Genomic DNA, 23,452 nt, shown 5'->3' with positions numbered 1-23,452 from the left:
AAGTCAAATTTAGTTATTTTAAAAGACTAATTAATAAAACTGATGAACCATTAGCAGACTGATTATGAAAAAAGAAAAGATGAGATTTACCAATACAGGGAAGTGAAAAACAGTACACAGTATAAATCCCATAGGTGTTTTTAAAGAGCATATTAGGCATGGCTTTGCAACAATAAATTTTAAAATTCAAGTGAAATAAACTTTTAAAAGAAGTTGAACCTGAAATTAAAATCTTCAGCCAAAAAAAATAAAAGAACTCCAGGTATAAGTGACTGCAGCAGTGAGGTATCTAAAGAGTAAAACATCACAGCCAGTTTGGATTTACTACAGAAATACAAAATTTGTTTGATGCCCAAAACTCAATGTAATTAACCACATTACTAGAATAAAAAGAAAAAATCATAAAATCACTTCAACAGATACAGAAAAGTCACTTTGTATGATTCAAAAATCTAAAATTTTAAAACATCTTTGCAAACAAAAACGGGAAACTTTCCAGGGAATTTGTGTCAGAACTGGATTGAGCTGTAGGACCCCCTAGGTGGTGCTAGAGAGTCAGAAAGATGGTGTGGAAACCACTCCACTTACTTTGTTTTGCATCAGGAAGGAAACAGTCCTCATACTGGTAATGTGCTATTCCTTCCCTGGCTGCTGATTACATACTTCTACTCACTTTGAGAAGATCCATCAAGATGTGCACTCGAGATCTGAGCACTCTTCTGCATGCAGATCATATGCCAGTAAAAAGTTCATTTTAAAAAAATGTGCCCTGGGTGGGGTGGAGTGTGTGTGTGCAGCCGTTCACCCTATAATAGTCAGATGTTCAAATAAAGAGAAGACTCTCCAAAACTGGGATGTTTCTATTAGAGTCTAAGAGAACAGAGCATAAGAAAAAATAAACACAGAGGAGAATGCGTGCCCTGAGTCTATGTGGGAACAGAAGATGAATCCAACAAGATGCTGAGGATTGAGGCTTTATAAAACATTGTTTTGGAAGGGGGATGCAATGTAAAGTTATATACTACCACTTAAAGTGAGAAATCAGAAATGTAAATAATCTCTAGACCAAAGTGGCTTTTAAATCTTTTAATAATGGAAAATCCAATATCGGACAGTTCTACACAAAGAATAATTTCACATTATAAACTGAGGAAAATTTATCAACTCAGTTTGGTTTTTAATAGTCTCCAATTTTTAGTGGCGTCTTTTAAGGCTGTTTTCTTGGCAGCACAGTGCGCCAAGTCAGGGGCCATTTGACCACATTTGATTTTGTTTTGTTTTGTTTTTAAATTACAACATTAATTTTTCAGTTTTCCCCATATAGAGCCATATATTATTGCACCTCAGCTCTTACACTGGTATCTTAAGTCAAGTAAGCTGTCTTTTCTCTAACCTATTACTTCTCCTTGAAGTTGAATAAAATGTTTCTGCTTACACAGATATTTATCTACTTTGCCTCAAGGCTGTGGCAGATGGAGACCCTCTTAATCTCTGTGCCATAGGGGCAATATTTGATTAGCAAATCTGATTTAATCAAAATAACATTGATTAAGAACTATCATAAATAATTGTGATATTAAATTCAAATAAAAACAGCAAAAAAAATCATAAGATATTTGAAAAAAATTCATTCTTTTACATTACACAGAGCTAACAGCCTGTTAGAAATGGAGCCAGATGATGGGCCCATGAAGATAAGTAAGGCAAGGTAATAATGAGGAGTCGTCCTAGCTCTCGAACAGTTCATGAACCAATGGGGCAGCGCATGAGAACAAGACACAGTACTGTCAAGCCCGGGCTGCTATGGAGACAGAAAAGATAAAAGGCTCTGCTCTTAGAGTGTCGGAACAGTTGACAGAACAGATGATGCCAGTGTGAGTCTCAAGAGAACAAAGTTGATGGGAACTGAGAGGGTATTCTCGGCACATGCATAGGGACATGGAAAAGGCTCACACAATTGAAAAACTCTAAGAAGTTCTGAGTGCCAAATATGTATGTAGGATGATAAGGCTGGACAGAAAGGCCAGGAGAGTGAGAAGTTCCTGAATGAATTTCATTAGAAGAGTGTTTCGTTTTTAGGGCACCATTCTGGCAGAGCTATGAAGGACAGACTTGGAGGCACTCAGGAGACCATCTAGAAGGCTGCAGTAGTCTCTGTGAGAAATACAGAGCTTAAATCAGGAAAGTGAGGAGGGCCATAATCAAGAGACTCTGAGAAGGTAAAATCAATGCAAATTAGCTCTAATTTATGTGAAGCATGAGGAACAGGAAAAGCCTAGGATGACTCCAAATTTAATTGAATTAAAAGGATGGAAGAGATAAAAGCAACCCAACTGCCCATTAATAGTCCAGTGGATAAAAAAGTTGTACTACATATATGCAATGGAATATTACTCAGCCACAAAAAAAGAGAGTGAAATCTTACCATTTGCAACAGCATGGATGGACCTAGAGGGTATCATGCTAAGTGAAATAAGTCAGACAGAGAAAAACAAATACAATATGATCTCACTTATACGTGGAATCTAAATAGCACAAAAATAAACAAACAAAATAGAAACAGACTCACAGATACAGAAAACAGACTGATGGTTGCCAGAAGGGAGGTGGATTAAGCAGCTGGGTGAAGAAGGTGACGGGATTGAGCAGTACAGATTGGTAGTCACAAGACAGTCAGAGAGTACAAGTGCAGTACAGGGAATGTAGTCAGTAATTCAGTAATACAGTAATAACTGTATATGGGGCCAGGTGGGTACTGGAAATATCAAGAGGGACCACTTTGTAATGTATATGATTGTCTAACCACTTTGCTGTATACCTGAAACTGATATAAAATAATATTGAATGTAAACTGTAATTGAAAAGTAAAATTAAAAAAAAAGGATGGAGGGGGTGACAGTGGAGGGATTAGAAAAGAATGAAGTCAGGTCTACTCATATACCAATTTATCACTTCAAACTGATAAAAACTATGCACTTTTCTTCGGACCCCCATCAGCCAATATGGATCACTGCTGGGTATCTGGCTTGATGGTACTCTGACACAGGGAATATGTAAGGAAAACAGAATATTTAGAGGCAATTCAGGGCTTGCAGGATCAATATTATTATTGTATTTTTCGGACTATAAGACACACTTTTTCCCAAATTTGGGAGGAAAGGAGGTGTGTCTTACAGTCCAAATGTAGTTTGCCTGGCTGGGGGGGGGGGGGGGCAGTGGCAGCGGTGGAGCGGGGTCACAAGACGCAGAAGCAGGGTCGCCTCTGTAGGAAGCCAGCGGTGGCAGGAGTCAAGTGATGCTGTGGGCTCTAGGCTGGGAAGAGGGGGTGTCTCGGTGATGCGAAGCAAGAGAGGCAGAAGCGGAGTCCCCTCTGCAGCATACTATAGTGCTAGAGAGGAGGGTACAAGCAGTGCAGGAACGTTAGGAGAAGAAAGCCTGTGGCGCCCGTCTGTGCCTCCATCACGTGACTGGTATGTGCCTCCATCACGTGACCGTCCATCAACATTAACACAGGCAAATTCCACTGCAGGGTCACCTGTCAATGTGACCCTGCAGCTGTTGCAAAACTACAACTCCCATCATGCTTGGACAGGTTGGGATGATGGGGGCTGGCTGTAATTTGGCAACAGCTGCAGAGTCACACAGGTTGTCCAACACTGCTGTCCCCATACAAGAGTGTTGTACAACCTGTGGCCCTCCAGCGGCAGATCTCCCCCATAACAGTGTCAGCAGCAGATCCCCTCATAACTGCTTCATCCACTGATGTTCTCAGCTACAGTGTCCCCATAACTATGAAGGTCACAGTGCTGATAGTTCTGTCATTATTGTATTTGGTTGTAGAAAGATACAATAGCCTACCATAGTCCCCTGCTGAATCTACCGTAATTGTGGAAAGATGTCAAAGCAGAAAAGGATTTCATATAAAATCCCTTTTAAACTGGAGGTAGTGAAGTACACTAAAGAACATGGGAACAAAGCAGTGGAGAGACACTTTGGGCCACCTCCAACTGAAAAAAATGGTATGGGAATGGAGGAAACAGGAGGATCAACTGCAAAAAAACCTACAAAACGAAACCATGTTTTCATAGGCATGCTGCAAAATGGCCACAGTTAGAAGTTGATATGAAAGATTGTATCACAAGCCACAGGGACGATGGCTTTTCAGTATCTACAGAAATGATCATGTATGAAGGCAAACGTCTTGCTGCAGAGAAAGGCATTGAGGACTTCACTGGATCACCATCATGGTGCCACAGATTTATGAAGAGATGTGGCCTTGCTGTGCACACCAAAACTAGGACTGCACAAAAAAATGCCTATAGAATATGAATCCAAGATTGTGTCTTTTCACAAATTTGTACTGGATGCAAGAAAGAAAAATGGATTTGAAATATGCCAGATTGGGAACATGGATGAAGTCCTGTTAACCTTTGATGTTCCATCAAACAAGACTGTTGATGTGAAAGGTGCCAAAACCATAACCATGAAAACCTCAGGGCATGATAAAACCCATTACATGGCTGTGTTGTCCTGCTGTGCAGATGGCACCAAACTGCCACCAATGCTGATTTTCAAGAGAAAAAACATGCTGAAAGAGGCAATCCCAAGAGGAGTTATTGTTCATATTCATGACAAAGGATGGATGGATGGACAAAAATGGCATGAAGATATGGATAGAAAAAATGTGGTCCAAATGTCCTGGAGGGCTTCTGAAAAAACCTGCTCTATTAGTGCTTGACCAGTTTAGGGCACATATCACTGAAGCCACAAAAAAAAAGAGATTTAAAGAAGAAAAAACCCATCTAGCCTGGGGGGCTTACCAGCCAGTTACAACCTTTGGATGTTTCCATCAAGCCATTTAAAGTTTTCATGAGAGAAGAGTGGAACAAATGGATGGCTGCTGGAAATCATGATCTGACACCAACTGGACGAATGAAGAGGCCCACTATTACCCAAGTATGTGAGTGGGTGAAAACCTCATGGCAGTCAGTTAAGGATGAAACCGTTGTGAGGTCTTTCAAAAAATGTGGCATCAGCAATGCCTTAGATGGCTCTGAAGATGATGTCCTCCATGAAGAGAGTGAAGACAGTGACAGCAGTGATTCTGAGGAACTGAGTTTCATAAATGTGGACAGTAATGCCAAGGAATTCTTGGGGTTCCCTGATGATTAGAGGGGTTTCTGTACTTAAAGTTTAAAATCAGTAATAATGGTTGATAATGCTGCTGTTGAGTTCTGTTTACATTTACATTGGTGAAATATTATGTTATTTATGTTATTAAATATTTTACCACATTTTCTGCTTCAAATTTTTTTCCTATTTTCCTCCTCTAAAACCTAGATGCATCTTATAGGCCAAAAAATACGGTAATATTTTTTTTTACCATATGCATTTAGGGTGCCTGTGAGAAATCAAGGTAAAATTTCAAGTAGTCAGAAATATGGGCCTTGATATAAAAAAAGCAGTTGAGCCTGGGAACAAATTCCAATCCCACATCTATAAGGAGACTGTTGAGAAAGCAAGGGCCATTTAGTGAGGGCTACAAAAAATGAAAGGCTATCAGTCCTTTTAATAAAGTTACACTTTCGCGTCGTTTTTCTAGGCAATGGCCTTTGGTATCAACAGTGATGTTCACTGTTCCTATTATGATTTTAAGAAGAGTATAATGAAATATTTTGAGCTAATCTGAGAAGGAGCATAAAAATAATATAAGATTAAACTATTGGGAAAAAGCCACCACCACCACCAACAACAAAAAAACAATTATAGCAATTCTCCATTGTCCAATAAACAAATTTCTGAACAATACCTCTCCTCCCCTGCTTATATTAAGTTACTATTCTAATTTGGAGGATTAATTAACACTTGACTACTCTGGGTTTAAAATGCATTAGAGGTTTAGCCCTGACCAGTGAGTGTGGCTCAGTTGGTTGGGTGTTGTCCTGCAAAGTTCAAGGTCTCCAGTTCAACTCCCGGTCGGAGCACAGATGAGAGGCAGCCAATTGATGTTTGTCTCTCATATCAATATTTCTCTTCTTCTCTTTCTCCCTCCCTTTCCCTTTCTCTAAAAATAAATAAAATCTTTAAAAATAAAATGAAATGCACTAGAGATTTAAATTCTGAAATAGTCCTGCTCCTCCTTTTTTCCCTTCAAATTCTATACTCAGAACTTCCTGTCTCAAATAAACATCCATTCATAATCTCAACAGTCATATTTAACTTCTCTCCCCTCTCTCCAAGCCTTTACATTACTCTATTCTGCTACTTGCCACCCCCTACCTTAACCTAGCTTTTGAGTTTCCAACTCAATTTTAATCTCCATGAGTAGAAAACCATGTTTTTCCTCATTTGTATGCCTGTCCTCCAAGGAGAGCACTCACCATGCTGATGATAAAATGTTACGGAGCAAGGTGGAGTAAGGAAAGCAACCTGGAAGCTACCCATAGTGAAAGACAGTGAATGTTTTTGGTTATTTTTAGTTTTTAAAAATTTTATTAGAAGGAATGATTTTGTCTGCCCAGCTGACTTTTTTCTTCTATATATCCTTTTACTCCTTTCTAACCCTACTGACCTCCTTTAACTTTTACATTGTTCTTCGAAGTCTTCTTCAGCACTGGGCTTCAGAACAGAGTGGCAACTGAGTCTTGGGAAGCGGAGCGGGGGAAAGCAGTAAGAAGCCACCTACCTAGGGAACCAGGAATGAACAACGGGTACTTTCCCTCCCATCCCCAGGCTCCCCAGTTCCAGGTCCTCAAGTTCCTCATTTCTGGCTTGGAGAACAGTCCAAACTAATTTATACCTCCTTACACAGACACTGTAATATTAACCAATAACCTTTTTAGGCACTTTCTATTTTATGAAAGTGTTTTCTCACTCATTTTCATTAATGTTTCATTATTATAAAATGCTAAATAATTGTGCTTCTAAAATTATAACCTCAGGGTGAACCTGGGAATAAAGTCTAAAGAGAATTTGATTATTCTCCCAACTAATTTCTAAAAATTAAACAGAAAACTTGCCTCACAAGTGAAAAACTGCCTTATATCCATCTGTCTACTAAAGACACTTCTTATTCCTTTGTCCCTTCTGTCTGAGACTTGCTCAGAAAATAAAAATTGCTAAGGGGTAGACTCATCCATCTAAACATTATTGAGTGCTGGACTAATTAGATCTGGAACTCTGTTTTAGTTTGCAAGCCTTACCAAACTGAAAGTGTAATAAATCTCAAACCTGCTAGGATGGACAGCACCAGAGAAAACATTTGTCTGCCATGGCATCCACTGGTTGCTGTGAAGTTTTTGTCCCGGCTGTCAACGCACGCATTCTGACTCCCAGAACAATGATGGCCCACAGCACTTAGTCCAAAATTAGGCAAAAATTATTGAGAATTTTGGTACCAATGAGGGGTGAATAATAGTATTCTTTTATTTAATTAAGAAAAACAGCCATTGTTCCCCTTTGCTTCTAATATGTTCTTGGGCTAGTCTGAGATAGAAACCATTTATTCTTTCAATTGGACTTTTTTTGCTGATTTTACAGTTACAAAGAAATAGTCATTCATTCTCAGATTGCAAAATTTTCACCTCATACAAAAAAAGAATTAGCATTCTGAACTATCATTTCCTTCGTATACTTCATTAAGTATAGTTTAAATCCATTTTCTTGCCATTATTTCTTAGTGTTCAATTACTCTACAGAATGACTCTGCCTCTCTTTTTAATCTGAGATGTCAATGTTTTTTTACATTTACTGGTGCTGTGCACACAGGTTTTAACACTGCACTAGGTAAATTATGTGGAAGATCACTGCATTTATAAGCCTTAGGGTTTAGTGCCTTGCGTTTGGCTGTAGCTTAACATAAAACATACACAAAATCTCTCCAACACATTAGGCTATAGATAACTATAAAGTCTGGTTAAGGTCACTATAATCATAGGAAAAACTCTAAACTTGAGGGTTTAGGTGCTATGATAGCTTGGAAATGAAGAGCTATAATTTATTAAATGCCTTTTGGCTGGCTGCAAGCTGCAATACACGAAATCTTTCTGTATTCTACTCTTCAGATATATGAAATAGAAATTTTGATTTCCATTTACAAATAACACAATTTCCATTTATAAATAATACCAATCCCTCAGTGTTTGTTCCATAAAATAAGTGAGGTAATTTGAAATATAAGTGCTATACAAGTGTTTTTAATTTCTACATCTTTGCATCCTCTTCTTGCACTTGCTCCTGAGTCAGCATTGCCCTTCTCTTCTAAGGCTATGAACATACTACCTCAGGCAACTTCTCCTTCACCTTAGCTTCTGGTTTCACCTACCACCATTGGTTGACTGTTCACATGCAAACTTCTTACCCCTTCTGTGCTTTCATTCTTTCATCAGTAAAATAGGGATGGTGATAACAATAATGACACATACACCATAAGGCCGATATGAAGATTAATGAGATTATATGCCTAAAGTGCTCAGCCTAATCCCTAGCACACAGTAAACACTTGGAAACTGTGAGCTGTTTATGTTAGCTACTGATCTGGTCAGACCCACACAAGAAGGTGTCTCATTTGATTTTCATCAGAAATTCCCTCGTGCCCCACAATCTTCAGGGAAGCAGTAATGTGTGGGAACACTGCCTCTTTGAGTACCCTAGTGCTTCTCAAATTGTGCTCTAGAGAACAATAATCCCACCCCATGATCCTCAGCTACAGGGACCCAGAGTCAGAAAAAGCATGGAATATTTCCATATGAAAGGCTCTGAGAAATCCTGTAGCAAAGAAAATGGCTCAATTTTGTGCAATCCAACATTTCCCAAATTTATATTTGAGCATGGAACTCATTATGAGAAATATCTATTAGAAGTCCATAAAACTACTGTTCCATGGAACCCACTTGAGGAAATGACAGTACGTTCTCTGGGTAAGAGCCTCCCTCTTAAGGTTACTCAGAAGCTCAATGCAATCCCACGGAACTATGGAGCAGTACAGGCCAAGGGGCTGCCAGCCTAGGCTTTACAGATCATCCTCAGTGATTTGGGTGGAGGCTCCCGTTTTTTTGTATGCCATAAGACTTTCCAAAAAAATGACTCCCACTGTGTGTTGGCACCCTTACCATTAAGCAAAACTAAGCCAGTGAGAAAGCCAGCTACAATCAGTCCAAAGGTGAGAGACACATGCTCCTCCTAACCTGTGCAGCAGCAGAGGGGGCCTGCAGCTTTGCCAACTTCCGGGTGAAAAGTGGTTTTTATTATGGCATTTTATAAGCAATGAAACCTTGACCAATATCACAGGAACAATTTGGTATTATCATCCAATTGCATAAAATAAGAATAAATGGGTAGATTTAAACCTGCAAAGCTCAAAGGCACTTTATAAATATTTTCTCTTTATCATTACCTCCACTGTGATACAATACTGCATGCTGATTTGCAATAAAGGTTCCTCCTAGGAAATCTTATTTCAAAAACAACTAGGGTAACTGAGGATAAAAATAGAGTTCATATATAAAATAGGTCACAGTCTACAAAGGAGGCCCAGCCTGTTACATGGGTGGGGAAATATCCTTTCCCTGTGTTAAGTACCAGGTAGTATTTAGTAATTGTTCCAGACACTGTGCTAAACACAGTTAAGCAGAAATGACCTTGTTCTCTGGTTCTAAGCTGGTACTTCCCACATGAACAAAATTGATACAGAGGCCTCAGAGATGACTTACCAAGAAAGAAAAGCTGCCAATGCTTACAGCACAAACATATTTCGGCATTTACAAGTAGTGAGTTGAGCTGGGTCATTGAAATGGAAAAAGAAATTGCTTCTTCTTCATTGAGGAAAATTTCATTTAAAAAAATTTTATTTATTCATTTTTAGAGAGTGGAGAAGGGAAGGAGGAAGAGAGTGAGAGAAACATTGATGTATGAGAGAAACATCAATCAGTTGCCTCTCACTCATGCCCCAACCAGGGACCAGACCCACAACCCAGGCATGTGCTCTAACTGGGAATCAAACTGGAGACCTTTCACTTTGTAGGATGATGTTCAACCAACTGAGCCAAGCCAGGCAGGACAAGGAACTTTCCTTGATAAAGATAAAAATCTGACTACTGGAAGAAAATGTGTAAATGCTGAGCAGTTAGTACAAAGCAGAGAAAACAGAGTTACCCCGGTGGTTAATAAGCGTATAATACATGGTTAGCACTCAGTAAAGTTTTGTGGAAGAAATTAAAGTGGTATTCTGGAAAGGGAGTGGGGTTCATAAGTCTGAAAAATAATGAGACACAGGAAGGAAATTCAGATGCAGAGAAAGGCTTGGGTTATAATAGTTTAAGTCCAAGGAAATTCAACTAACTAAATATATATATGATTGGTCATGTGATAAATAAACTAGAGCTTAGCCCCCAAAATATCCACCTTCTTCAAGGTTCCCAGACACTGAAAAAGTGGGTGTAAATGTTGAAAACAACCTTGGCACTGGGCTGGTCTGTGTGAGAGCAGAGAGGACCCTCTGTTAATATCACATTGCTGAAGAGGAAATCTCCTTGAAGTAATAACTCACTCCTACCACCTTACAAAACAGAAAAAGCTCCAATCGGTCATCCCCATTTACAAAGGGCATATGAAAGACTGAAAAACAGAAAAGGAGAAAAACAGGAACTCTTAACAATATCTCAGATAAGCTTCAGGGTCGACTGTGACACATTAACACTTAGTACTAAAGGAAGACAGGTTGGAGCACATAGACACAAAGGTCTCCCTCACTCCCCCCTGGATTCTCAGACACCAGTGCCTTACAAATAATCACACGGGCATGCCCACCTCTTAGCCCACTTTCAGTCAGAGTGGCAATTTCCAGAGTTCACTAGCCATTCATATTCCCTTTGACTCTGAGAAAACTGGTATCTCTTTTCCCCCCATTTGTAATACCAGGAAAATATTCTTTATCTAGTTCTGAGGCTTTGTAGATAAAGCTTATAAAATATCAGTTTAAAATCCACAATTGAGATGTTCTAAAGCATGGGCATCAGAACTATATCATTGCTTAGTGTTTGAAATTTGTAGCCCTCCATTTCAATTGTCAGCACAAATGTAGGCATAAGGGACCTACAAACACACACACACGCGCGCACACACACACAACAAAGGCCAAGCGCTACTCGGAGCAGATGTTCTGCTGGATGCTTCTCCATGTCTCCCTTGTGAATGACCACTGAGGAGCCTCTGATACTCTAGGCCCCCATACTGGTTTTATTTCACCACAGGGCTGGCTGGAGAAATAAGAAGAGTAATAAATTCCATGGCTATTTCTTCCTCCTCCCTCCACCCTGTGACCCCCATGATCAGCATCTCAGAGACATTCCTGACTTCAGACCCCTCCCTAACCATGGCTTAGTTTGGCCCTACCTCAGATGATGAAATGAAATGCTCAGCCAAAGTAACCCAACTTTAGTTACCTCCTGAAAAGTGGATGAACTGCACTTCAGTCTTGGCTGTTGTCAGGAACTCAGCATTGTGATGGACACATGTTTCCTTTACACTAAGCTTTAAACAACTTCAGAGATAACTTTGGAGGTAGAATCAAGAAAATGCTGGGAAATTTGTCTGGGTCCTTGATGGCCCAAGAAGGAAAGAGCCCTGACTTTGAAGTAATGGGTTACATCTATGAAAAGGGTGGCTGGCAAGCCAAAGCCTGAAGCTAGGGAAAAAATAAAGATGAAACATTCCCAACATTATCCTTTTGCAAAGGATCAACTAATAAAAGAACCTGGGCCCAGATCTTGGTGTCCCCACCCCTGTATCCAGGTCTGGCCCCTCAATCTTCACACTCCTCCTCAGACCAAACCCAGCTGATCCCTTACCTTGTGGCCTGATCCACACCAGTGATTTCACCTAAGGCAGTTCTGCATCCTTTGGTAGCACCTAAGGCAGTTCTGCATCCTTTGGTAGCATCTAAGGCAGTTCTGCATCCTTTGGTAGCAAGGTTAATGTGAGTTACTGGCACTCTGAAATGGAACTTCTAGTTAACTTTCCCACCAGAGGCAACGTTGCATAGAGCAGTACCATACGAGGCATCATGAGTATAGTGCAAGAATTAAGATGCATTATGGGTTATACAGAGCTCTATGGGCAACTTGTATGGAAAATGTCATCTGAGTACCAAAATATCTACTTAAAATAAATTTCTGGAATAAAATTTTCCCAAAGTTTGGAAATATCTATGTAATTTAACAGCTCATAACCTTCTTTTAAAAACAAAAAGTATCTTTACACCCCACCACTAGGCTACATAAAAAATAACTCCCCAAAGAGGTTTGCTGCAGAGGCCTCAAACCTCTATCAGTGGTTTAAAAAATGCTTTTTCACAGTACTTCTCTGTCCAGTGTACAAAGTGTATAACAGCAGAATGTGATAAAAACTTTTTCTATAAATGGCTAGTATCATACTCCTCTCAAGCTGAGATGAACACCTTAGTGGTATTCAGACAGCTGCTAGTTCTTCAATCTCTCAGTACTAAAGTGACCAGCAAAGTATATATTACTAAACTAATTTTTATCAATAGAGTTAGATTACCATAATAAAACTTCAAGAAATGACTATAACTCCTTGCTGTACTAGAATTTAGCTGTACAATATATAATTCCAACAAGGGTCACTGAGGCGCAGTAAAATGCTTATTTTATAAATTTTTAACATGCTAGTACTAAATCTGACCCATATAAACACTGCCACTGTGATGAGAAGTTAGGATCAACAGAGGAGTAGAGAACCTGTATTTCTCTGTCCTAGGATGAGTATAGTGGCAACAGACACCAAAGAATCAAAAATCTTATCTTAGCTTGTTAAACAAAACCAAGGCCCTGCCTTCTGAAGTCACCTTAGTGCCTTCTCATATACTTTCTTCCAGTACATGATCCTCCTTAGAGAGTGAGACTTGGGAGGGCACATTTGGAAATGTGCTGCCTGTTCCATCTTACGAATCCCTTGTGACTAGGAACCATGCAAGTGCCTGAGCTGGTTCATCAATTGAACCAAAGAAGCTCAAGTTTCAGTGCCCCGTGATCTGACTCTGAGGATGGATTGCAGTAATACTTCATGCTCGGTGTGATGCAGCAAGCCATGTGCAGGTTGTAGCTATTAGAAAATTCAGAGCATGACTGCTCAAGGGCAGTCACCCAGCAAGGTCATAATATTCCAACATCCTTTCCAGGCATGGCACCTGCTCCCTATCATTCATCAGGAGTCTAAACAACACAAGTTGTTTGGGAACTATCACAGACTGATGATGCTGGGAATAAGCCAGGAACCGCATCAATAAGAATACTAGTGTGTGTGCACTACACATGCAGAGAATTACACCCTTCAAAAGAAAACAAATCTTGGTTTTGCTTACATTTTAATAGTTTGGTTTTAAAAAGTATTTATAATTATCAATATCACATAAGCTATAACAGCACAGGCCAGGCTATTTTCCATGCAGTGTTTACATTATTTCTAAGAACCACTAAATTCACTATACTTCCTGTGTTCTAAGGGTACTGAAAAACACTAAATTTTTTCACAAAGAAAATATTTAAAATATCAATGTCTATAGTCAATTCCAAAATACTAGTTCAAAACAATACCATCACTACTTTGCTTAGAGTGGAGAGTGTAGCTAGTTAACAGCCTCTAAAACATACCCCAAGGCACAGCACTCAAGTGGAAAGTATGACAAAAACATAGGCTGGCCAGTTAAGCTGGTATTTAAATGCAGCGCTAAAAATGCATTTCACACCCAACTTCATCAATCACCAACCAATCTTACTTTGCATCTTGGCTACCAAAAGAAAATGGGATTTGTCTCCCTGAAGAAATATGTCACTGCTTTGCTTGAATTATTAAGCTTTACTATTACAGAGAGAAACAGTAGTTGGGGAGGTGGGGGAGAAAAGAACAAAAAAGGCAAAAGAAATAAAATTAGACCCAGGTTGCCATCTACAGACTAACACCAGCACTGCTCACTCACACAGCATTGTGTGCGGGGACATCAGTAGACAACAGTAAAGAGGAGGGCAAAATGCACAACTATAAGTTGAATTATAAAACACTTAAGGGAGCCAATGAAAAATTCAAAAAACCTCTTTTATCTAATTAACTTGAGAACAATATACAAGTAAAGAATACTGCATCAAAATTTTGCACATTTTAACATATACTATGAAATAATCATATTCATCATAAGTCTAAAATGTAACACATTGAAATAAAACTGAATAGACTACTTAATTCCACATTAGAAACATTTTAAGCAGGATAAAGTATTTCATCTCTAAAATCAAATTCTTGCATTTTAATTCAATATTTGTATACACTGCGAAATGATTACCACAATAAACCTAGTTAAAATTTGTCCCCACACATAATTACAAAAAATTTTCTTGTGATGAGAACTTTTAAGATCTACTCTCTCAGCAAATTTTAAATATGCAATGCGATGTTAAATTCTTGTGTTTTTTTCTCATTCTCTTGATTCACCACATCCCTTTCTTTTCACTTTGCTTCCAGTTATTATTGCTTCCTTTCCAAAGAGTAAGAGACTCTTGAAACATGAATATCCAAAAGTATACACTTGGTTCTAATTGCTAAAATAATTGACATTAAAGCAAAAATAAACTGCAATAATAAATAAATATGAAGGTTGAATTAGGAATTAAAAAAGGGAGAGAGATATACCTTTGATATTATAACCTGGAAAATTTCTATAGCCAAAGACTCCCTGGAGGGAGATCTGATAGGGAGAAATAGCTCAGTTTTCAAAAGTATGGATTTAAACTAATATCCTTAACTCATGAAATGATGTTTTAATCTAGTGAACTGCACACAATTTTTTTTTCATTTCCCCTGGAAGATGAATTTTTGGAAGCCAAGATTAATTTCCTAGGTCATATGCTCTCTTTATCAAGATAAAAAATACCAAATGCCTCATCCAAACTGTTACATGTGCTTCTGAATCAGGAGTATAAGCTTCTTAATGGAAGAAAAAAATTAGAAAAGAATGGCAGTGTGAGATTCTCTTGGTCTCTCCCCTTGAAGTTTCAATAATTTGAACAGCTATAATTCAACAAAGGATTCCCTGCTCAATACACAAAGCACACCTGGGAGATCCATGCACTGAAACATGTAAAGGCAGGGAAGTGGGAACAAACTAGGGAGGTGCACAGGGAGAAAAGCCGAAATGAGCTGCCCAGGGATGCTGCCCTGCAGCTGGGTGCTCATGGCAGGGCTCAGCCTGGAGAGGGGAGGAATCAGGTTGTGGCTGGCACTCCCTACAGCCAGGAGGAGCAAAGAGATTTAGTGAGCATTCCTGCAGGAGTGGACAGTATGAGCTATGGCTGAGCCCACTGACCTGGGCAAAGGCAAAGCACAGAGATATGGCCTTGGTTGTCTGATGGTCAGCATCCCAGGCAGAGAAGCAAAGCCATGAAGCCTGGCTGCCCCTTAACCTCCCAGAGCTCACCTCTCTGCACCCTTGGTGTCAGGTTGCAGATCATATAATCTGCAAATCCAAGAACTGGTACTACACAATCACTCTGTGATTAATCCCAGGTTCAAGTGGAGGTGCAGTGGGGATACCACAGAGGTCCACTGGTCACTGCTGGTAGGGCAAAGTGACAGAAGAAGTAGCCGGGTTCCCAAAACTCACTCCACCTCACACATCACAGCTAAACTGTCTGCAGTGCCTATGGGGGACAGTACTAGGATTTTGTGGATTTGGAGCCACATCATCGACTACATGTCCCTACAGGGTTTGTCCCCTGAGACCAGGATGACTAATCACAGGAGATGCAACCACCTTTCCAGTCCCCTGAGACCAGGATGACTAATCACAGGAGATGCAACCACCTTTCCAGGGAGTACAGGCCATCTTCCACTACCCTACAGAGATCTGAAAACCCAGAAAAGTGCAAGGGAGCTAAAAACAAAAGCAACAACAACAAAAACACTTGCGATTAAGTGTCACCTACTGGAAAAAAACAAAAAGATGACTTCTTATCAACTTACTAGATAAATACTACTCATCTATTAATACATAGATGCCTAGACACAAAAGGAATCCATCAAATAGTGTGAATAACCAATGTAATGAGGCAGCTCAGAAAGAAAATTTAAAAATCTCCAGAAAATAAACTTAAAGACATGGAAAAAAAATGTGACTTAAATGATAGAGAATTTAAGATTGTAGTTCTGAAAAAACCCAATGAGATTAAAAACAAACAAACAAAAAAAAAACAAAACAAAAAAAAAAAACTCCGCCCTGGCTGGCGTAGCTCAGTGGATTGAGCGCGGACTGGGAACCAAAGTGTCCCAGGTTCAATTCCCAGCCAGGGTACATTCCTGGGTTGCAGGCCAGAACCCCCAGCAACCGCATATTGATGTCTGTGTCTGTCTGTCTGTCTCTCTCTCTCCCTCCCTTCCCTCTCTAAAAATAAATAAATAAAACCTTTAAAAAAAAAAAAAACTCCACAGGCAGGAAATTTAATGAGCTCAGAGAACAAATCAATGAACAAAACAAGTATATTACCAAAGAGACTGCAACTTTGAAAAAGAATCAAACAGAAATTCTGGAGCTTAAGAACTCAGTAGAAGACATCAAAAATGAACTAGCAAGCACAGAAAATAAAGCTGGCCAGATGGAGTGAAGAATTAGTGATATCTAAGATAGAAATCCAGAAATGATTCAGAGGGGAGAAGAGAGAGACTAGAGTATAAACAAAATGAAAGAACTCTACAAGAGCTATCTGCTTCCATCAGAAAGAACAATATAAGAATAATAGGCATGCCAGAAGAAGAAGAGAGGGCAAAAGGAACAGACAGCCTGATCAAACAAATAGTTAATGAGACCTTTCAAATCCTATGGAAAGAACTAGCTACTCAAATCCAAGAAGCAAACAGAATACCTAATTACCTCAATCCAAAAAGGCCTTCTCCAAGGCACACTGTATTAAAATTGTCAAAAATTAATGACAAAAAATAATTCTCAAGGCAGTCAGGAAAAAGAAGTAACCCATAAAGGAAAGCCCATTAGGTGATCATCAAACTTCTCAGCAGAAACACTACAAGCTAGAAGAGACTAGAACCAAATATTCAAGCCACTAACAGAGAAAAATTATCAGCCAAGAATAATATATCCAGCAAAAGTATCCTTTAGGTATAAAAGAAAAATAAAAACTTTTCCAGATATACAGAGCTGAGGGAATTTATCACCAGAAGACCTCCATTGCAGGAAATACTCAAGGGGACTATTCTATCTGAAACAGAGATGGAATGTCACAAAGCTATGAATAAGATCACCAACAAACTCACAGCATAAACAGGGATAATTTGTGACAATATAAACACAAAAGGGGAGAGAATAAAGGTCTGAATTTGCAGAGGGTAGACACAAATTTCATTCAAAATAAAAAAGGACTACAGTGTACATGAAACTTTCTTTTTCATCAACCACACAAAAAAAACCCAAAACTGAGACACAACTTTAAAAAGGAAAAAAAGTATGGAATTCCACCAAATGAAAACAACAGACAGAAACACAAAGGAAAAGAACCAATGGAGGCACACAACTACCAGAAAACAAAAGATAAAATGACTATAGAAAATCTTCATACATCAATAATCACCCTAAATGTAAATAGACTGAATTCACCAATAAAAGGGCACAGAGTAGCAGATTGGATTAAAAAAAAAAACAAAATCCAACAACATGCAGCCTTCAGGAGATACATCTAAGCTACAAAGACAAACTCTATGTGAAAGGGTGGAAAATGATTCTCCAAGCAAACAGCATCCACAGAAAAGCAGGTGTAGTCATGCTTATATATGACAAAATAGATCTCAAGATAACAAGAAACAAAGATGAAAATTTTATAATGGTAAAGACATCAAAAAGACATAACACTGAAAAACTGGGACAACTATAATAACATAATCAATAAAATATAATTTTTAGGAAGTACCAAAGGTACTTTGGTACTCAGGAAGTACCAAAATATATAAAGCAACTACTCACAGAACTAAAGGGAGAAACTGACAAAATTATAATCATAGTAGGGGACCTAAATACTCCATTGACAGTTTTAGATAGATCATCCAAACAGAAAATCAATAAAGAAATATTGGCCTTAAATGACACTGTAGATTAAATGGACATAATTGACATTTACAGAGCATTTTATTCCATACCATCAGAGTATACCTTCTTCTCCAGTCAACATGGGATAGTTTCATGGACAGACCATATGCTGGGTTCACAAAACTAGCCTCAATAAATTTAATATGTTTAAAATCACACCAAGCATATTCTCTGAGCACAATGCTTTGAAATTACATATCAACTGCAAAATGGAAGTAAGGAAACCCACACATATGCAGAGCTTAAATCACATACTACTAAAAAATGACTGGATCAAAGAAGAAATAAAGAGTGAGGTCAAAAGATATACATAAGTAAAGACTAATAAGAATGACAATATGACATATCAAAACTTCTGGGATGCAGCAAAAGTGGTAATAAGAGTAAAGTCTATATCATCACAGGCCTACCTCAAGAAACAAGAGAAATCTCAAGTAAACAACCTAACATTACATCTTAAAGAACTAGAAAAAGGAGAACAAAGGCAACCCAAAATTAAAAGAAAGAAAATAGGAAAAATTAGAGCAAAACTGAATGAGAGGACTAAAAGATGATACAAAAATTAATATAACATAGAGTTGATTCTTTGAAGAGATTAATAAAATTGACAAACCACTGACTAGACTCACTAAGGAAAAAAGAAAAAGTACTCACATAAACAAAATCAGAGATGAAAGAGAAGTTACCATAGATATCACAGGCATACAAAAAATCACACTAGAATATTATGAAAGACTATATAAAAGACAAATTCAATAACTTGGAAGAAATGGATAAGTTCCTAGAAATATACAACCTTCCTAGACTGAATCATGAAGAATTAGGAAATCTAAATAGACTGATCAACGGTGAGGAAATTGAAGCAACCATCAAAAACCTACCCCAAAAATTAAAGTCCAGGACCAGATGGCTTCACTAGTGAATTCTACCAAACATTCAAAGATTTGATACCTATCCTTCTCAACCTCTTCAAAAAAACTGAGAGAATATATTCAATTCTCTGATGAATACAGAAGCAAAAATCCAAAACAAAATATGAGCAAATCACATACAACAACATATTAAAAGAATAATACATCACAATCAAGTGGAGTTCATTCTGGGGTCGCATGGGTGGTTCAACATAAGCAAGTTGATCAATGGAATACAGCATATTAACAAAACCAAGGATGAAACGCATATCATCTTACCAATAGATACAGAAAAAAAGCATTTGATAAAATACAACATCCATATATAATTTAAAAACACAATAAAATGGGTATAGAAGGAAAGTACCTTAATAAAGGCTACATATTACAAATGCTCAGCTAATATCATACTCAGTGGTGGAAAACTGAAAGCCTTTCCTCCAAAATCAGGAATAAAACAACAATGTCCACTGTCATCACTCTTATTTGACATAGTTCTGGAAGTCCTAGTTGTAGCAATTGGGCAAAGGAAAGAAATAAAAGGCATCCAAATTGGGAATGAAGAAGTAAAAGTGTCACTTTTTGCAGATGACATGATTCTATGTAGAGAAAACCTTAAAAATGCCACCAAAATCTATTAGAAACAATAAACAAACACAATAAAATTTCAGGATACAAAGTCAATGTGCAAAAATCCACTGCATTCCTATGCACTAACAATGAAATCTCAGAAAAAGAAATTAAAAACAAACAATTTTTGCAACCAAAATAATAGACTAGCAAGGAATAAACTTAACAAAGGATGTGAACAATATATATACTGAAAACTACAAAGCATTATTAAAAGACATTGAAAAAGATACAATGAAATGGAAAGATAGTCTGTGTTCATGGATTAGAAGAATCAACATAGTTAAAATGGCCATATTACCATAAACCATATACAAATTTAATGCAATCCCCATCAAAACACCAATGTCATTTTTTAAACAAATAGAACCAAAAAGTTACGACATTTTTATGGAACCACTAAAGACCGCAAATAGCCAAAGCAATCCTGAGAAAAAGGAACAAGCCAGAGGTATCACAGTACCTGACTTCAAATTATACTACAGATCAATGAAAACAGCATGATATTGTCAGAAAAATAGACACACAGACCAATGAAACAGAATTGAGAGCCCAGAAGTACAACCACAAGTATATGGGCAAATAATTTTTGAGGAGCCAAAACACTCAATGAAGAAAGTTTTTTCAACAAATAATGCTGGGAAAATTGAAAGCCACATGCAAAACAATGAAACTAGATTATATTTAGTCCCCATGCAAAAAAATTTAATTCAAAAATCTAAACATAAGATCTGAAACAATAAATTATTGGATTGGCCAAAAAGTCTGTTACATGTTTTTCTGTGCAATGGCTCTAGTGAGCTTAGCTGTCTTCAACTCCATTTGAAACAATTTTGTTACATTATATTGTGACAACTGTCACATCACATATATTTTTAAAAAGCTTATCAAAATTGGGGATTTTTTGTGCAGCCATTTTAATATTGAAATGAAAGACATGGAATATTTTGGTGTATTATGCTTTATTATTTCAAGAAAGGTGAAAACACAACTGAAATGCAATAAAAGATTTGTGCAGTTTATGGAAAAGGTGCTGTGACTAATCAAATGTGTCAAAAGTGGTTTGCGAAGTATCTTGGTACCATTGACATTTTGGACAAATAATTCTTTGCTGTGAGGCTGCCTTATGCATTGGAAGATGTTTATCAGCGTCTCTGGCCTTTATCCACTAGAAGCCAATAGCAAGAGCCAACATACTCAAAATATCCAAATCAATGAAGTTATGGGTGAAAATGAAAAATATGTCTTTTGTTTTATGGGGAAAAAAAACACACAGACTTTTTGGCCAACCCACATAGAAGAAGACACACATACTAAGATTTTATGAATTTTACCCCAAAGGTATAGAAAGTAAAAAGGCAAAAATAAATGAATGAGACAATATCAAACTAAAAAAGCTTCTACACAGCAAAAGCAACAACCAACAAAACAAAAAGACAACCAACTAAATGAGAGATATTTGCAAACAATAGCTCTGACCAGGGGTTAATATCCAAACTCATGCAACTCAACACCAAACAGTCCAGTTAAAATATGAGCCGAGGACCTAAACAGACACTTCTCCAAAGAAGACACACAAATGGCCAACAGATACATAAAAATGTGCTCAACTTCACTACTTATTAGGAAAATAAAAATCAAAACTACAATGTGACACCACTTCACACCTTTTAGAATGCCTATTATCAGCAAAACAAATAATAACAAGTGTTGGAGAGGTTGTGGAGAAAAAGGAACCCTCGTTCACTGCTGGTGGGATGTAAGCTGGTATGTCCACTATGAAAAAACAGTACGGAGTTCCTCAAAAAATTAAGAGTAGAATTACCATATGGCCCAGCAATCACTCTTCTAGGTATCTACCAAAAAAACTTGAACACTTATTTGGAAAGATATAGGCACCACTATGTTCACTGAAGGGTTATTCACAGTTGCCAAGACATGGAAACAACCAAAGTATCCTTTGACAGATGACTGGATAGAGGAGATGTGGTACATATATACTATGGAATACTACTCAGCCATATGAAAAAATAAAGTACTGCCATTTGCAACAACAAGGCCCATAGATGGGCCTTGAGAATATTATGCTGAGTGAAATAAGTAGGTCAGAAAAAGCTAAGAACCATAAGATTTCACTCATATGTGGGATAGAAGACTGAAACTCATAGACAGTGACAGCAGTATGGTTATTCCCGGAGGGGATGGGAATAAAGGAATACGAAAAGCTAAAGGGAGCCAAATATATGGTGTTGGAAGATTATTTGACTTTGGGTGGTGGGCAAACAACGCAGTACACAGATCATGTGTCACAGAAATCTACACTTGAAACCTATGTAATCTTATTAACCATTGTCACCCCAATATATTTAATAAAATATTCAGTCCCCCAAACCTTCGTTTGAAGGACATCAGGTCCTGTTTCTTAGTGAGTTTTAAAGTATTACAGAGACTTCTCTATTTTGTAACTTTATTCATTCCTCAACATTTATTAAGTGTCTTATATCTGTCAGGTCTGTGCAAGTCATTGGGGATTAAAAAAATTAATAAGACAAAGCCCACGGCCTTGGAAGCTTCACAGTCTAGTATGTACTGATTAAACTAAATATTTTAATGCTCAAAGCATGGCATGTTCTTGTAGGCTAGCTTTTTTCTTTCAGTGTCTGCTGGACAGCAAGCATTCAATAAACATTTGTTCACTGGATTTCACCCTGGCCTCCCTGTTTCATGGTCACTAAAAAGGATTTCACTTAAAGATAAGTAAAACTTTACAGATAAATCTTAATGTGAACCCACATTTTGCAGTTGGCTAATGGGGGCCCAAAAATGTGACTTGAGCGGGGTCAATAGCAGAACTAGGATAAGAATCTAGACCTCTCAACTTCCAGCTAATCTCCATCGCTTCAATCTTTGAAGACTTAAAACTCCCTCTATTCTTTTGTTCTCTGTATAATCAGCTCATTCATTTAGCCTGTTCTTTAACTTAGTCTCAAAACATTTTTCTTCCATCTCTTCACTCATCTATGTAGCATCCTCTAAACATGAATTCATGCTCTTTTCAGTTGTGAAACCCACACCTTAGCTGTAATTCTAATGTGAATTTTCATAGATTCTAAAATGAGCTGGAGTTCCCAGGCAAGAAAATGGAGCTCTGGCCATCAATCTGAAACCTCATCCCATCTCCCCTCTTCCTAGGTGCCCCAGGATGTTCTGCGTGGTGCCAGAGTGGGTCCCAGCAAAAAGGAGGAGCAGGGACTGCACTGGGCTGCCCAGCCAGCCCTCTATGCCTGGAGCATCACTCCTCTGCCATGTGGTCACCTCGCCGAGAACCCACGTGGGATGAAATCCAAAAGAGCCTGTCTTCACAAAAAACTAATGGGAAAATTCACAATCCTGATGGCATATGTCCTTAGCTCATCACACATTTTCCCTGAAATCCACTAATACAATTCTTTAAAAACCATTTTAGACCAACTTTCACCTGGTAATGCAAGACATATAACTAATTTTGGTACATATTGTTTACTGGTAAACTTTTGTGTATGTGTAGTATTCTTTTGGGTATCAGCAAAACTAGTAAAACATTTTTTTGGAAAGTGATCTGTGACTAAAAGGTAATTTATAATGAATATACACAAGGACTGTAGACACACAAATAAGAGAAACCAATGTCAGTAGCAGCTGGTAAAAATGTTAGTCAAGCAATTTCAGTAGGAGCACAGAATGGTAAAATTTACCTTGTTTTATGAGACCACCA

At 38.0% G+C, this 23,452-nt stretch overlaps 1 protein-coding gene across 4 annotated transcripts in view; it reads right to left on the bottom strand.

The window, feature by feature from the left end:
* DCDC2 (doublecortin domain containing 2) overlaps nucleotides 1-23,452 on the bottom strand; it is a 183,771-nt gene that overhangs the window by 73,675 nt on the left and 86,644 nt on the right. The window lies entirely within an intron of this gene.

The sequence above is a fragment of the Phyllostomus discolor genome, chromosome 5 (assembly GCF_004126475.2).
Source record: "Phyllostomus discolor isolate MPI-MPIP mPhyDis1 chromosome 5, mPhyDis1.pri.v3, whole genome shotgun sequence".
Taxonomy (NCBI): domain Eukaryota; kingdom Metazoa; phylum Chordata; class Mammalia; order Chiroptera; family Phyllostomidae; genus Phyllostomus; species Phyllostomus discolor.
The sequence above is the reverse complement of the archived record's forward strand: the minus strand, read 5'-3'. Positions and strand labels throughout refer to the sequence as shown.